Raw genomic sequence first — 15,379 nt, forward strand, 5'->3', positions numbered from 1 at the left:
TTCTATCCGCTGCGAATTGTGCAATGTTTTATTTTGATTAATAAATGAGCATGACAAGTTATTTTGATGATTGGTGTGAAGTGTCAAGTGTGACACCCTGAAATTGCATATCTACTCTGATTTATATTTTGTTGTTTTAATTAATTATTGGGGTATTTTAGAAGGGTGTTACATCAATCCCTAACACTTGAGAGATCATCAACACACGAATACTCTTATCGACACCGTCTCTGTCAGCAACGACCGTGCTAGGTTTACTCAAGGTAGTAACAGATCTAGGTTTATTGTTGGTTTTAGAAGATTTAACATTTTCCTTAACATTTATCGCAACTGGAAAATCTTTAGACACATTAAAATTAGGTTCAGTGCTGATGGGATCGAGATACAGACTAGTCATGGACATGGGTTTCTTCACTATAGTAGGGGGTTCAGGACCACTCATATTTCTAGTAGTTATGGAGGGAGTGGAAGAGGTACTTACTTTAGTAGGCTTGCCTTTCCTTGAAAATGAAGTTCTATCCTTTCTCATGGGAGTTGCATGGACATGGACGATAGAGAGGGGAACAACATCAATAATGACATCAGAGAGATCTATCTTAGTGCCAATATTTTTAGGGTTTGACTTCTCTTTGGAGGATTTGCTTGGAATGGAGACAGAAGGTTGTGACATTTTGGAGGTTTTTGGTAGAGAGGAGATGGAGAGATGAAGATGTTTGAGAATAAGTTTGAGAGAGAGAATGCAAAGGGTAGCGTGAAGGTGGCTAGGGTTCAGTGTTGGGAAAATAATAAAAAGTTGTAATGATAGTCCTTGAGTTTTATGCACAGTTAAGTGGAGGGAAGAGGAAATTTGATTTCCATATCTCCCCTTCAGTAATTGATATAATTCTTCAAGCATGTAAATGCCAAATTCTTCCCTTAGTTTTTCAAACTAATTTGCATCTAAAGCTTTAGTAAAAATATATGCCAATTGCTTCTCAGTAGTTACATGCTCAAGAGTGCCAATTTTGTCTTCCACCAGATCCCTAATAAAGTGATGATGAATATCAATGTGCTTAGTTATGCTGTGCTGAATAGGGTTCTTGGAAATGCTAATAGCACTTAGGTTGTCATAGTACAATGTCATGACATCTTGTTGGACATTGTATTCTTCTAGCATTTGTTTCATCCAAATTAATTGAGAGCAACTACTTCATGCAGCAATATATTCAGCCTCAACAGTAGATAAGGACACACTATTTTTCTTCTTACTGAACCAAGATATGAGATTATTTCCTAAAAAGAAACATCCTCCAGAAGTAATTTTTCTATCATCAGCATTGCCTGCCTAATCTGCATCACATTATCCTGTTAGTAAGGAGTTTGTATTATGAGAATACATCATTCCATATTCACTAGTTCCATTGATATACTTCAGAATCCTTTTCACTTGAGTAATGTGACTCATTTTAGATTCATATTGATATCTAGCACAGACTCCTACAGCAAATGTAATGTCAGGCCTGCTAGTTATGAGATAAAGCAGACTACCAATCATACTCATGTACATACTTTGATCCACATTTACACCTTTTTCATCTTTGGTTAGTTTCAAATGAGTTGGTGCAAGTGTCCTTTTATGGCTAGCATTTTCATGCCAAACTTCTTCACTATATTCTTGGCACACTTGCTTTGAGAGATGAAGATAGTGTCATCCATCTATTTGACTTGGAGCCCAAGAAAGTATGTCAGTTCACCAAGAAGACTCATTTCAAACATAGATTGCATCTGCTTGACAAAATATGGTACCATTTGGTTGGACATCCCTCCAAACACAATGTCATTAACATATATTTGAGCTATCATGAGTTTACCATGCTCTTCTTTAACAAACAGAGTTTTGTTTGTTCCTCCTTTCGTGTATCCATTATTAACAAGGTACTCAGTGAGCCTATCATACCAAGCCATAGGTGCTTGCTTTAATCCATAAAGAGCTTTCCTTAATTTGTATACATGATCTGGTAAGTTCGGATCTATGAACCCTTTGGGCTGTTCAACATAGACTTCTTCATTCAAGTACCAGTTTAAGAAGGCACTTTTCACATCCATTTGAAATAGTTTGAGCTTAAGTAAACAAGCCACTCCTAAAAGTAGTCTTATTGATTCAAGGTGAGCAACAGGGGCAAAAGTCTCATCAAAATCGACCCCTTCAATTTTAGTGTATGCTTGAGCAACAAGTCTGGCTTTGTTTCCGGTTACAGTCCCTTTTTCATCTGATTTTTTTTGTAGATCAACTTTGTGCCAATAACATTCATTCCTTTATCTAGGAACTAAGTGTCATACTTCATTTCTTATAAACTGACCCAATTCCTCTTGCATTGCATTGATCCAAAATTCATTAGTTAAAGCTTCCTTCACATTTTTTGGTTCAAACTTAGAAACAAAGAAAGCATTTGAGATCACATCTCTAGATCTAGTGGTGACCCCTTCATTAAGGTTTCCAATTATGAGATCTGTTGGATGGTCTTTATGTATTATGATGGAGGGATCTTTGTTGACTTGGGGGTTATCTGGTTCAATGCCTATTGATTCACTATCTGACTCAATACCTTCCTCATTTTTCAGGTGAGTTAATCTGTTGAGATGATGTCTTAACATCTTCTTCAACATCAGTCCCTTTTTCTGAGATATTGTCATCCACTACCACACTGATGGATTCCATCATAACTTTGGTTTTGGAATTAAAGACTTTATAGGCTCTATTTTTTTGTAGAGTATCCCAAAAATATACCTTCGTCACTCTTGGGATCCATCTTTCTTCTTTGTTCACGATCAGCTAGGATGTATCATTTTCTTCCAAAAACGTGAATGTATTTGACATCGGGTTTCCTTCCTTTCCATAACTCATAGAGAGTAATTGAGGTACTAGTTCTTATAATGGCTGTATTATGAATATAGCAGGCATTATTCATTATGTCAGCCCATAAATGATAGGGTAGATGCTTGGCATGTAACATGACTCTAGCTGACTCTTGGAGGGTTTTGTTCTTGCATTTAACAACCTTGTTTTGCTGAGGGGTGATAGGAGAAGAGAACTCATGACCAATACCTTTAGAGGAGCAAAAATCAACAAATCTTCTATTTTCAAATTCCTTCCTATGGTCACTTAGAATCATGATAATTTCACTTTTCTTCTCTCTTTGAATCCTTTAACATATATCTTTGAACACCTCAAAGACATCTGATTTTTCTTAGATGAAGTTCACCCACGTGAATCTTGAAAAACCATCAATAACTACATAGGCCTACCTTTTTCCCTCCAAGGCTATCAACCTGCATAGGCCCCATTAACTCATATGAAGAAGTTCCAAAACTTTTGAAGTTGCCTGATGTTGTAACTTTGGATGTGACATCTTGGTTTGCTTCCCAATTTGAAACTCACCACAAATTTTACCTTCTTCGATCTTGAGTCTTGGAATACCTCTGATGGCTTCTTTTGACAAAATCTTTTTCATACCCTTCAAATGTAGATGTCCAAGTTTTTGGTGCCACATGTTAACTTCGTCCTCTTTGGATATCAAGCATGTGGAAGTGTGGTTTGTTTATTTAGAAGACCATAAGTAACAGTTGCCCTTGGACATGGCTCTTTTCATTAGCACTTCATTTTTCTCATTAGTGATAAGACACTCTGATTTTGTGAAGTTAACTTTAAGAACCTCATCACATAGTTGACTAATACTAATTAAGTTAGCAGTCAAACCTTTTACCAACATGACATTATCGAGACTTGCGAGTCCAGTACATGCTAGTCTTCCAACCCCCTTTAATTACACTTTTAGCCCCATATCCAAATGTGACATAGTCGATTGAATATGACTTGATGTTTTCAAGAAACTTCTTGACACCTGTCATGTGTCTGGAGCATCCACTGTTAAAATACCAGTCTTCTCGAGCTGAAGCTCTAAGAGTGGTGTGACCTATAAGACTGGTGTTGACAGGCTTGGGTATCCACTCTTTCTTTTGGTTAACCATGGGTTGTGTTATGTACCTGGGATAACAATATAATTTGAAACATAAGGGCTTTAAATGACCATATTTTCCATAGTAATGACATCTCCAGTAGGATAATCTTTCTTTAGTTTAGGAGTTATGATGACTGGCATGGTGTTGATCCAGAGGTTTAGACATTACGGGTTTATACTCCCTTCCTGGAAGAACAAAGTTGGTCATATATGATTCTCCTTGGATGTGCAGAGATTGATTTTTAAAGCCAATCCCTCTCAGATCTCCAACTACTTTTCCAATTTTCAAAACTTCATCTAACATGTTGGATCCCTTGTTTAGCATTCTTACAATTTTTGTCATGTTGTTAAGTTTGGAAGTCAACAATACCACCTTATTTTGTAGATCAGAGATGGTGAATTGAAATCCTTCTTTTTCAGCCTGCATTTGAGATATAATTTTCTTCTATTTTTCTCCCAGCTGGCATACTTCTTCACTTCTAATGCAGAGCTCTCTGTAGGAAGCATCCAGTTCCTCATAAGATAGTTCTTCATCATATGAATCTTCATCATATTCATATCTTCCAGTTAGAGCAATAACATGTTTATCAGCTTCATCCTCGGGTTCACTTTCAGAGTTATCCTTTTTAGACCAAGAGACAAACAATCCCTTTTTTGTTTCTTGAGATAGGTAGGACATTCAGCTCTAATGTGTCAAAAACCTTCACACCCATGACACTGACTTCCTTTACCTTGATTGGGTCTCTCTTAATTTCTTGTTCTTTTCTGGAAGTCATTAGTATTCCTGATGTCAAAAGGCATGTTCTTGACATTTGGTCTTAACTTCTTGTCAATTCTCTTAAGAACCTTGTTGAATTGTCTTCATAAAAGAACTATAGCATTGGTCATTCCTTCATCGGTATCCAAGTCACATTGGTTTTGTTCATCTTCAGTGTTGGATACAAATGTTATGCTCTTGGTTTTCTTTTCAGTTCTGTCACTAATACCCAATTCAAAGGTTTGGAGAGACCCAATAAGTTCATATACTCTCATGGAGTTAATGTCTTTATCTTCCTCAATAGTTGTTACCTTCATGTTAAAATTTTTTGCTAGAGACCTTAAAAAAAAATTCACCAGTTTTTCTTCTCACATCTTTTTTCCCAAGGCACTAGATGGATTAGTTATTTCAAGAATACTCATGTGAAAATCATGAATATTCTAATCATCTTTCATCTCCAGATTCTCAAATCTGGTAGTGAGAAGCTAAGGTCTAGACATATTTACTTTGAATGTGCCTTCATGAGTGGTTCTGAGGATTTCCCAAGCTTTTTTTATCTATAGTACATGTATTCATCAGCCTGAATATATTTTTGTCCACCTTATTTAATAGGGAATTCAAGGCTTTTGAGTTTCCAAGATCCAATTCCTCTTCTTCCTTGGACCACTCCTCTTTAGGTTTCAGTTCAGTAGTAGCCTTCTCATCCTTGTCATTCACAATAGGATGTTCCAATCCTCTAATGATAACTTCCCATGTCCTGTTATCCATGGATTTTAAGAAAGCCATCATATTTGCCTCTCAATAGTCATAGTTGGATCCATCTAAGATAGGATGTGTGTTGATAAATCCTCATTCCTTGTCCATGGAGTCAAAAAGTATTTTCCCTGAATCTCACCCAGAAATAGAGCAGGATGCCTGCTCTGATACCAATTGAAATTCTGGAAAGCAAATCCTTGATTTCGTACACGATGTCACGACCTCAGGGTCTGTACATTATCACACCACAAACAATAATAGGATAAATATAATAGTAAATAACACAATCAGTTGGTAACCCAGTTCGGTGCAACGCAACCTACATCTAGGGGCTACCAAGCCAGGAAGGAAACCCACAATCACAAAATTAGTTTGAAGTCCTAAACAACCTCAGGTTTTACAGACTTCTCACCTAATCTCTACTTTTGGACGTTTCTATCTAGGACACTCCTAGATATGAGACCCCTCTCGTTTCCCTCAACCACACGATAATTAACAACTAAAAAGCACAATCCACTCTTGCTTAAAAGCTTCTGAGGGATTATTATTTACAACTCAATACACCAGGTCCAATTCAAGTATCAAGGTGATACTCAAATGGCTCACATAAAGCATGCACACGAAATCTTAATGATAACACTATACTGCACTACTTCGATGCTTCCTTAGGTTTAGAACTCCTCTATAAATAGCAGTGAAGAGGCATGGGCTCCGGCCTTGATTTGCAGCAGATCCAAGATCTCTGCACAATCTTCTGAAGATATGATTTCAATTAAATCAGATATTTCCTAAAATGTCTTGACATTGTTACTTCGTAAATAAGTCAAGATACAATATTCTTCAGGTACAAGGAGAACACTCAATAATTTACGAGAGCTAAATTTTCAGAGAATATTTTGATAAAACTTTAAAGAGACTAAATATCACAAACATCTTAAGCTTGGTTACGCTGAATATTGAAACAAAATTTCAGGACATCTTGTTTAACATCTGTCAAATATACTTGTTTTTCCAAAATGCAGTCAATCACAATTTAACATACCTAACATTAAGGCAATTAATTTTGCATCTAGATTTGGTTGGAATAGTGTTTGGATGGAAACCGACTCTTCCTTTGTTTTGCTGGATCTTAAGGATCCCTCTGTGGTTCCTTGGCATATTATGACCATTTAACTCAATTGTTTAGTCAAAATTAGTAATTTGAGATTCCATATTTCTCATATTTTTAGAAAAGTTAACAATTGTGCGGATATATTAGTCTCTCTAAGTATAAATTTTACTAGACCTCTTTCCTGAATTGAATCACCTAGGATCATTATCTCGGATATAGTTAAGAATAAATTGGGTCCTCCAAATTATATATTTGTTATTTATTGAGAGGGTTTTGGTTTGATCCCTCTCTGTTGTATCTTGGTTTTTATGTTATTTTATGGCTCTGTTTTTGAAAGAAAAAAATATGACTAAGCAAGAAACTTAATACATTAGGGTTTACAATATACATACGATGGACACCAAAGCACTTGAGCTAAATCTCATAAAGTCAAACAAATCTAAAATAATTTTTATTTAAACTTTAAATAAAAAATATTTGACAATTCATTAAATAATAAAATTTTGTACAAATTTTCGTTTTACTTTTTTTTCCATAATGAAGATCGAGTATCATTAATTTATTAAAAAATAAAACTAATCAACGACATGTCAATGTAGAATCGTATATGGTGTATAACGAACAAATTAGAGCATACATATCGGTGGTGAGTCAACATTCTTTCACAAATACCAAAGCCATTATGTCAGTAAACTATGGATATTCATGCTACTATGTTGTGCGTTAATTTGAAAACGTTGATCAATGTAGGAACACTCTTACACTAAAATTTGGTTTAAAAATATGAATATAAAATTAGTTTAGGATATTTAATGGGACCCATTTTATAATTTTAGATGAATTGTATGGATATTTAATAAATGTAGAATAGTTGTTTATGTAAGTTGAGTATACGCTTAAGAGAATGGGGGCTTTGAAAACTTTTTTCGATTTTATGAAAAACTCATTCTTTGTTTTATGTTTTTGGTTATGCAATGAAATAGTAAAGTGTAGAAAGTAGAAAACATCGAGACGTATACTGGTTCCCCTCACAATTCGAGAGTACTCCAGTCCCCTTATCATATGTAAGAGATTATTATTGTTAGATATTATGGACAAGACAACCTAGTCTTTCTGTACAGACTCTAACAAGAACACCAAGAACAATCATCTTGGATTTTTCACTAAATACACTAAGAGAACAATCCTCTCTTAATGACTCTCTTGTTTCCAACAGTCCTGGACAACAAGGATAACAACAATATGAGTTTTTACAAGTTTTTGAAAGATGGAACAATATATCAATCTATTGATTGATCTTCTCCTTTTAAGAAATCAATTCTCTTTATTCCATACAAGTGCTCTAAGAATGGTATGGATGAAACTATATGAATGTATATTGAAAAATTTGTGTAGAAAGTTTCACCAGAAAATTTAATCAAGAACACTTGAGAAAATTTTAAAAGATGAAGAGAAAAAATGTTTGAAATATTTGTGTGAAGGAGGTGTATTCAAATTCTAAAAATATGTGGTATATATAACCCCTAAACACTTTTCTAAATGGTCATAATCATGAATGGATGTCATGATTCAAGAACACAATTCTAAAAGATTTTCATGAAAAAATGCATTTCTTTCTGCCACTGGTTCAGTGGTAATCGATTACCCAATATGGTGTAACCGGTTACACGTGAACCAACGTTAATTTTTTTTGAAAATTTTACTATGTAATCGATGACCCAAAACATGGTAACCGATTACCTGCTACAAAAATTGTCACAAAAGGAAGCACAAACAGTTGGTAATTGGTTACTTCAAACCTGGTAACAGATTACCATCAAGGCAGAATGCCTAAATGCAATTGAAAATGAATTGTAAGGCCAAATGGAAATATTTAAGAGACCTAAATGAAACATGACATGTATGAATGAAATTCTTGAGCACTTGAATGAACATAGAGAGGTTGAGAACTTTAAACCTTAATAATTTGATCAGTTCAATAGAAATCTTCAAGACTTGAAATTCTTTTATAAGTGAAGCTTGACTTGTGCTTGAGTATTGAACCATTCTTTTTCAGATGCATATTTGTTTTTAGAGCATGTCTTCATTGAAACACTCTGAGAAGTTTGTCTTCACATTCTCCTCCTTTTTGATGATGACAACTCTTTATTGAAAGTTTTATCCAATCTTGCTTTCTCTAACAATTGAAACTCCCCATTGATCGAAGCTCCCCTTTGATCATGATTGAGAGAATTTTTAAAGTAATTTCTATGTGTATTGTTAGAGAAACATACAACAACCAAATATATCCAAATACATCTTCTCCCCCTTTGTCATTAGCAAAAAGGATGGGAAAGACTAAATACTGAACAACCATATGTTGTATGATAATATAGCATATAATATGAACACAAACAAATAACAAAACATCCAAAAGTACATAACTTAATACAAAACAACTTTTCCATGCATAATGATTAAAACATAAACTTAAAAATAATAAAACTCAACATAACAAAAAACAAGAAACAAACACATTAATCATTTTAATCACTTTAATCACTTTCTGACATTTCCACATTCTCTTCATCATCTCCTTTATCTTCACCATTTTCATCTTCATCACTAATTTCCTAGTTTTAGGATTGGTTAAGTTTTTCCAATAGTCTCTTAATGGAAGTCATCTCAAATTTTTACTCACGATAGTTACACATCATAGTGGATTCAACTGAACAAATCTTATTGTAGAGGACTTCATTGGTGTGCCCGCCTTCCGGAGCCGATGGAGGAGAATTAAAGGGTTCATCTTTATAATTATACACTTCATCCTTATCCAAAAAGATACCAGTATTCCTAACCAAAATTGAAACATTAATCTCACATTCCCTAGCAAACATCTTCTTATTCTATTCCTGTTTTAGATCAATTCCACAACCTTCCAAAATTTTGGTGATTAACCTAGCATAGGGTGATCCACCGGTTAAGGATTGTTGGCGCTTCATATGCTAAATGATAATGTATGCCCAATTTACTTGAATCTTATTTTTGATAGCATATATTAATTGTAACTCCAAATCACCAATTTGAGAATGGTTTGAGTGTTTCCGCATCAACACATAAGTAATCAAGTAATGGAGCATCATATCACTCACAGTCAAGTTCTTTGCAAACAGAAGTAATTGTGAAAAAGATGGATTCTTCTTGCCAACAATATCTTGCTGAGATACATGACAAATATGGAAGAAATAATCCATCTTACTGTAATCGTCCCATTCTAGGAATAACCCATGGTGAAACGCTTGACCAACAAAAGGAATTCCTAAACGGTTTCCAAAGGCTTCTAAATCTATGATAATATTTGTATTCTTAACTTTAGAAGTGATAACATCATTATCACCAGAAAGAATAGCTAGATTTGCATAAGAGTCTTTAACTAAATCTGGTAAAAAAATTCAGTGTCAGAAACCATAGAAGATACCGCTTGCAGTCTGAGGAGCTCAGGAAAGTCAAAAATGTGAGAAGGGAATGATGAGAGATTACCTTATTTTACAGGCATGAGAGACTTATTCCTGAAATCAAAAGTAAGTCTTCTAGTCTTGAGAGATGGTACATGTTGTTCAGCTTCTTAAGGTTCTGAGCTAGCTTCCTCAATTTTGGATTTTCCCTTGTCTTTTCTTGAAGGAGCCATGAAGCTTGAAGAGATTGAGAGTTAGGGTTTGGAGAAGGGGTTTTTAGGATTTGAGCTTGGAGAGAAGTTTGGAAGGGGTTTGGGTAAGAGAGATTGAAAATATAGAGAGATTTATGAGTGGGGTTTTAATGAAGTTTAAATACTGGGTGGTAAAAATAAATAAGAGAAGAAGAACTTTGAAGGAAGTTTTAAGAGAGATGAATAGTGAAAGGGTTCATACAAAGTATTGGAAAGTGATAAATTAATAAATAAGCACTTATTAAAAATAGACAAATAACACATATTTAATAAAAAACAAAAAATCTGGAAAACGTTCAAGTGTAATCGATTACCTTGAGAGGTGTTATGGGTTACACTATGCAAGAACGCTGCAATGAGTCACGCAAGCAGACATGTAATCGATTACTGAATAAGGGGTAATCCATTACCTCAATAAAATAATAGAATGTTCACCAGGATAACCATGCAATGGATTTTAATAAACCAACAATTACACATGTTATTAAACATCCTTGGGCAACTTTCTGTGAAGCAAACATGTCATACAAACATTATAAAGGCACAAAAATTAATTTTCTCAAAACTCATGTAAGAAAACACATACATAAAATTTTAAAATAAAAGTTTGAGGTAATGATATATTGTATCTTTGTGTTTGCACTGATTAATTTTGAAGAATCAAATATCACAATCATCTAAAATACCAAGTTCCCTCCGAATTTTGTAAAATGATTCCTTTGGGAGAGGTTTTGTGAATACGTCGGAAAGCTGATTATGCGTATCCACGAACGAGACTTCAACATCTCCTTTGAGCACATGATCACGTAAGAAGTGATGTCGAATGTATATGTGTTTAGTACGAGAATGCATGACTGGATTCTTTGTTATATTTGTTGCACTTGTGCCATCACATCGAAGTGGTATGCATCCAAGATTTAGTCAGAAATCAATCATTTGTTGCACTTGTGCCTAGTTGAGGAAAAGAGGTTGGTAACCGTCATGGGGCAGTTGTACCAGCAACGAGCATGCTATTGACCGAAAGGTACGGTCTCGCGCGTACCACGTAGGAGAGGTGGTGTTGAAAAGGATCCTTCCTCCTCAGAGATCGTAGGGGCAAGTGGACACCCAGTTATGAAAGCTCATTTGTGATCAAGAAGGTTTTCTCTGGCGGAGCCTTGTTGTGGGAGACCATGGATGGCGAGGATTTTCCATCCCCTATGAATGCGGACGCAGTTAAAAGATACTTCGTAAAAATTGACCCGCTGGACGAAAAGAACAAAAGAGTCCAGGCAAAAAAAGGGCATCCCGGCGAACCAAAAAATTTTTGAATGAAAAGGTTCGGGCAAAAGTTGGGGATAAAGAATGAAAAAAGATGTACACCCGGTAAGTCAAAAACCCGCAAGGGCGGCTTAGGCAAAAAAAAGGGTATCCCGGTGGACTGAAGACCCAAAAGGGTGGTCCAGGCAAAAGAGGGAAATGAAACGAACAACTGCGTCCAGCATGATCGTTTGTACTTTGGTTAAGACATCCTGGATAATCTCCGGCAAAGATCGATCGGAAGCGTCTTGTTCAGAAGGCAGAAAGCAAGGAGAGTCTTAAGGACATATGGGGTGTAACCGAGTTGGAACTCGATGAGATCACGGTTTCACATTGCCATTAGGATAGATTTTTCCTTTTGTGCGCAATTACCTCTTTTCAGGGATTGCTTCCTTTGTGTTTTTCAGTTGCGAGCCACTTTTGGTTTAATCAATAAATGCATGTTCAGTCAAATAATTTTGTTTTTGTTTTCATTACCGCTTTGATTGCAAAAACATCCGTTTGTTTTGATAAAGAATCTTTGCATTTTGAGACATGGAGATCCCTTCCAATGCATGTTTATAAGATTGAAAACGTGAAATCTTATTTGGAAGATTGAGTGACCTAGGTGTTGAAATCTTGGCACGCCTGGGACACGTTTTTATCTAACGATCTCTTTTGCAGGTGTTGTTAGGTATTTTCACTCACTTGCAGGTTGTGATATGAAGCGTTTTGACAAGAGATCCCCGCAGAGTCCGATCAGGGGCAAGGGATAGAAGGACGGTGAAAAGACGACGAAAGAAGGGCGACGATCCTAGAGGGTAATCAAGAAGACTCTTCAAAGTCTGAGGATTAGAGAGTGAGCCCAAACCTGAGGAGACCGATCATCTCGAAGTAGAGAAAAGCCGAGAATACAAGATGATAAATTAGAAGAGACCAGATGAGTTTGGGAGCTCTCAAAAGCGACAAAGTTGACACTGTGAGGATGGTGAACACCAATGTTTGACGAGTCGACAGGCGTTCCGTGTCAAGTAGGCCGTATTTCCCCGGAGGGTTCGAGGTCGTTATCTCCCCAGCAGATTCGAGAGCGGTAGTTTCCTCGGCCACCAGGCCTGAGATTGGTTATCTTCCCCAACAGGGTTGAGAAGATAATCCCCAGCAGGGTGGAGTTTGGTACATCCCCAGCCAGGTCTAGAGTTCGCTGTAATCCCTAGCAGGGTTGAGAATGTTTTTCCCTAGTAAGTCTGAAAGTTGCTATTCCCCCCAGCGGAGGCATCTGTGGGTTGAATTTGTTCCCCCGGCCAGGTCCGGAGTTTGCTGTAATCCCCAGCAGGGCGGAGAGTGTTATTTCCCCAGCAAGTCTGAAGTTTGCGGTTTCCCCAGCGGAGGTTTGTGCTGTTAGTTTCTCCCCCAGTGAAGTCCCCAAGCGGATCGAGTTCAGTAGAGGTCGTCCCTCAGTAAGGATTATTCCTTTCCCCAGCAGCAGCGCTATTCCCCAGCAGGGTGGAGATTGGAGTGACATTGGGTTCCTCAGCAGAGTTCCTCGAGCTCCCCAGTAGAGTCCCCGGAGGGGGATATGTTTTTATGCATTCATCATTTAGATAAGCATAGTATATTACATCATTAATTGCGTAGCATTTCCATGGTTATGGAGCATTACGCTAAAAAAACTCATGCATCAGCATTGCAAGCATAAACTAGCCCTAAGCCGTGGTTATCGTTCGAGGATTGGTTTAGCTGGTTGGTAAAGATGATGCTCTGAAGAGCTTACCATCGCGACGTTGGGTCATCTGGGTCGATTCCAGAATTTGTTTTTCCAGCATGGTCGAGAGGTTGGTGTTTTCCCAACAAGTGACTCCCAGTTGAGTTGGTTTCTCTGCCGTCCCGAGAATGACAGATCAGTAAGTATCCCCAGCAGTGCTAATCCCCACAGAGATGGAAGATCGAATCAGAATTTTGTGCTCAGCAAAGTGATCACTGGCTTTCCCAGCAGGAGTTTTCCTCCCTTTGCATCTTGCAAGCTTGGATCAGTTCCCCAGCAGAGGTGAATCATTGTTCAACATCTGTATGGCACATTTGCAGCGGTTGCTCTTGGCAGCATTCAGGACTAGTAATCCCCAGAGAGGTTTATTTCCTCACCCGTTCGTGAAAGGAAAGCTTGATCCCCCGGCGTAGTCCTCGGTAAGTGGCTTCCTGATCTTGACATATGTAGATGTCTTCCTTGTGATACCAGTAGGTGTCGTGTTGATCCCCGTGTGGGTCGTCCTTTTGTTGGTGTCGGTAAACATCATCTTTCGATGTCAGTAAACGTCGACTTTTTTCCCATTCGTCCGTTGACGTATGGTTGTGTATCTTTTTTCCAGTCATCGGTAAATGTCTGGTCGACCTTTGTTGGTGTCGGTAAACATCATCGTTCGATGTCGGTAAACGTCAAGTTTTTTCCCATTCGTCCGTTGACGTATGGTTATGTATCTTTTTTCCAGTCATCGGTAAATGTCTGGTCGACCTTTCTTGGTGTCGGTAAACATCATCTTTCGATGTCGGTAAACGTCCAGTTTTTTCCCATTCGTCCATTGACGTATGGTTGTGTATCTTTTTCCAGTCGTCGGTAAATGTCTGGTCGACCTTTGTTGGTGTCGGTAAACATCATCTTTCGATGTCGGTAAACGTCGAGTCTTTTCCCATTCGTCCGTTGACGTATGGTTGTGTATCTTTTTTCCAGTCATCGGTAAATGTCTGGTCGACCTTTGTTGGTGTCGGTAAACATCATCTTTCGATGTCGGTAAACGTCGAGTTTTTTCCCATTCGTCCGTTGACGTATGGTTGTGTATCTTTTTTCCAGTCATCGGTAAATGTTTGGTCGACCTTTGTTGGTGTCGGTAAACATCATCTTTCGATGTCGGTAAAGGTCGAGTTTTTTCCCATTCGTCCGTTGACGTATGGTTGTGTATCTTTTTTCCAGTCATCGGTAAATGTCTGGTCGTCCTTTTTTGGTGTCGGTAAACATCATCTTTCGATGTCGATAAATGTCGAGTTTTTTCCCATTCGTCCGTTGACGTATGGTTGTGTATCTTCATTCCCAGTCATCGGTAAATGTCTGGTCGTCCTTTATTGGTGTCGGTAAACATCATCTTTCGATGTCGGTAAACGTCGAGTTTTTTCCCAGTCATCGGTCAATGTCTGGTCATGTATCTTTTCAAAAATCCCCAGTAGAGTCGTCGGTAAACGTCTTGTCTGGTTTCAGTTGTAAACATCTTCTTCCTCCCCAGTCGAAGCCGCCATCAGTAAATGGCCTCACTTTCCTTGATATCAGTGTATATCAAGTCGAATGTTTTGAAGCCGCCATCGGTAAATGGCCCCGCTTTCCTTGATATCAATGTATATCAAGTCGACTGTTTTGAAGCCGCCATCGGTAAATGGCCTTGCTTTCCTTGATATCAGTGTATATCAAGTCGACTGTTTTGAAGCCGCCATCGGTAAATGGCCTCGCTTTCCTTGATATCAGTGTATATCAAGTCGACTGTTTTGAAGCCGCCATCGGTAAATGGCCTCGCTTTCCTTGATATCAGTGTATATCAAGTCGACTGTTTTGAAGCCGCCATCGGTAAATGGCCTCGCTTTCCTTGATATCAGTGTATATCAAGTCGACTGTCTTAAAGCCGCCATCGGTAAATGGCCTCGCTTTCCTTGATATCAGTGTATATCAAGTCGACTGTTTTGAAGCCGCCATCGGTAAATGGCCTCGCTTTCCTTGATATCAGTGTATATCAAGTCGACTGTTTTGAAGCCGCCAT

Source organism: Lathyrus oleraceus, chromosome 6 (assembly GCF_024323335.1).
Source record: "Lathyrus oleraceus cultivar Zhongwan6 chromosome 6, CAAS_Psat_ZW6_1.0, whole genome shotgun sequence".
NCBI classification, from domain to species: domain Eukaryota; kingdom Viridiplantae; phylum Streptophyta; class Magnoliopsida; order Fabales; family Fabaceae; genus Lathyrus; species Lathyrus oleraceus.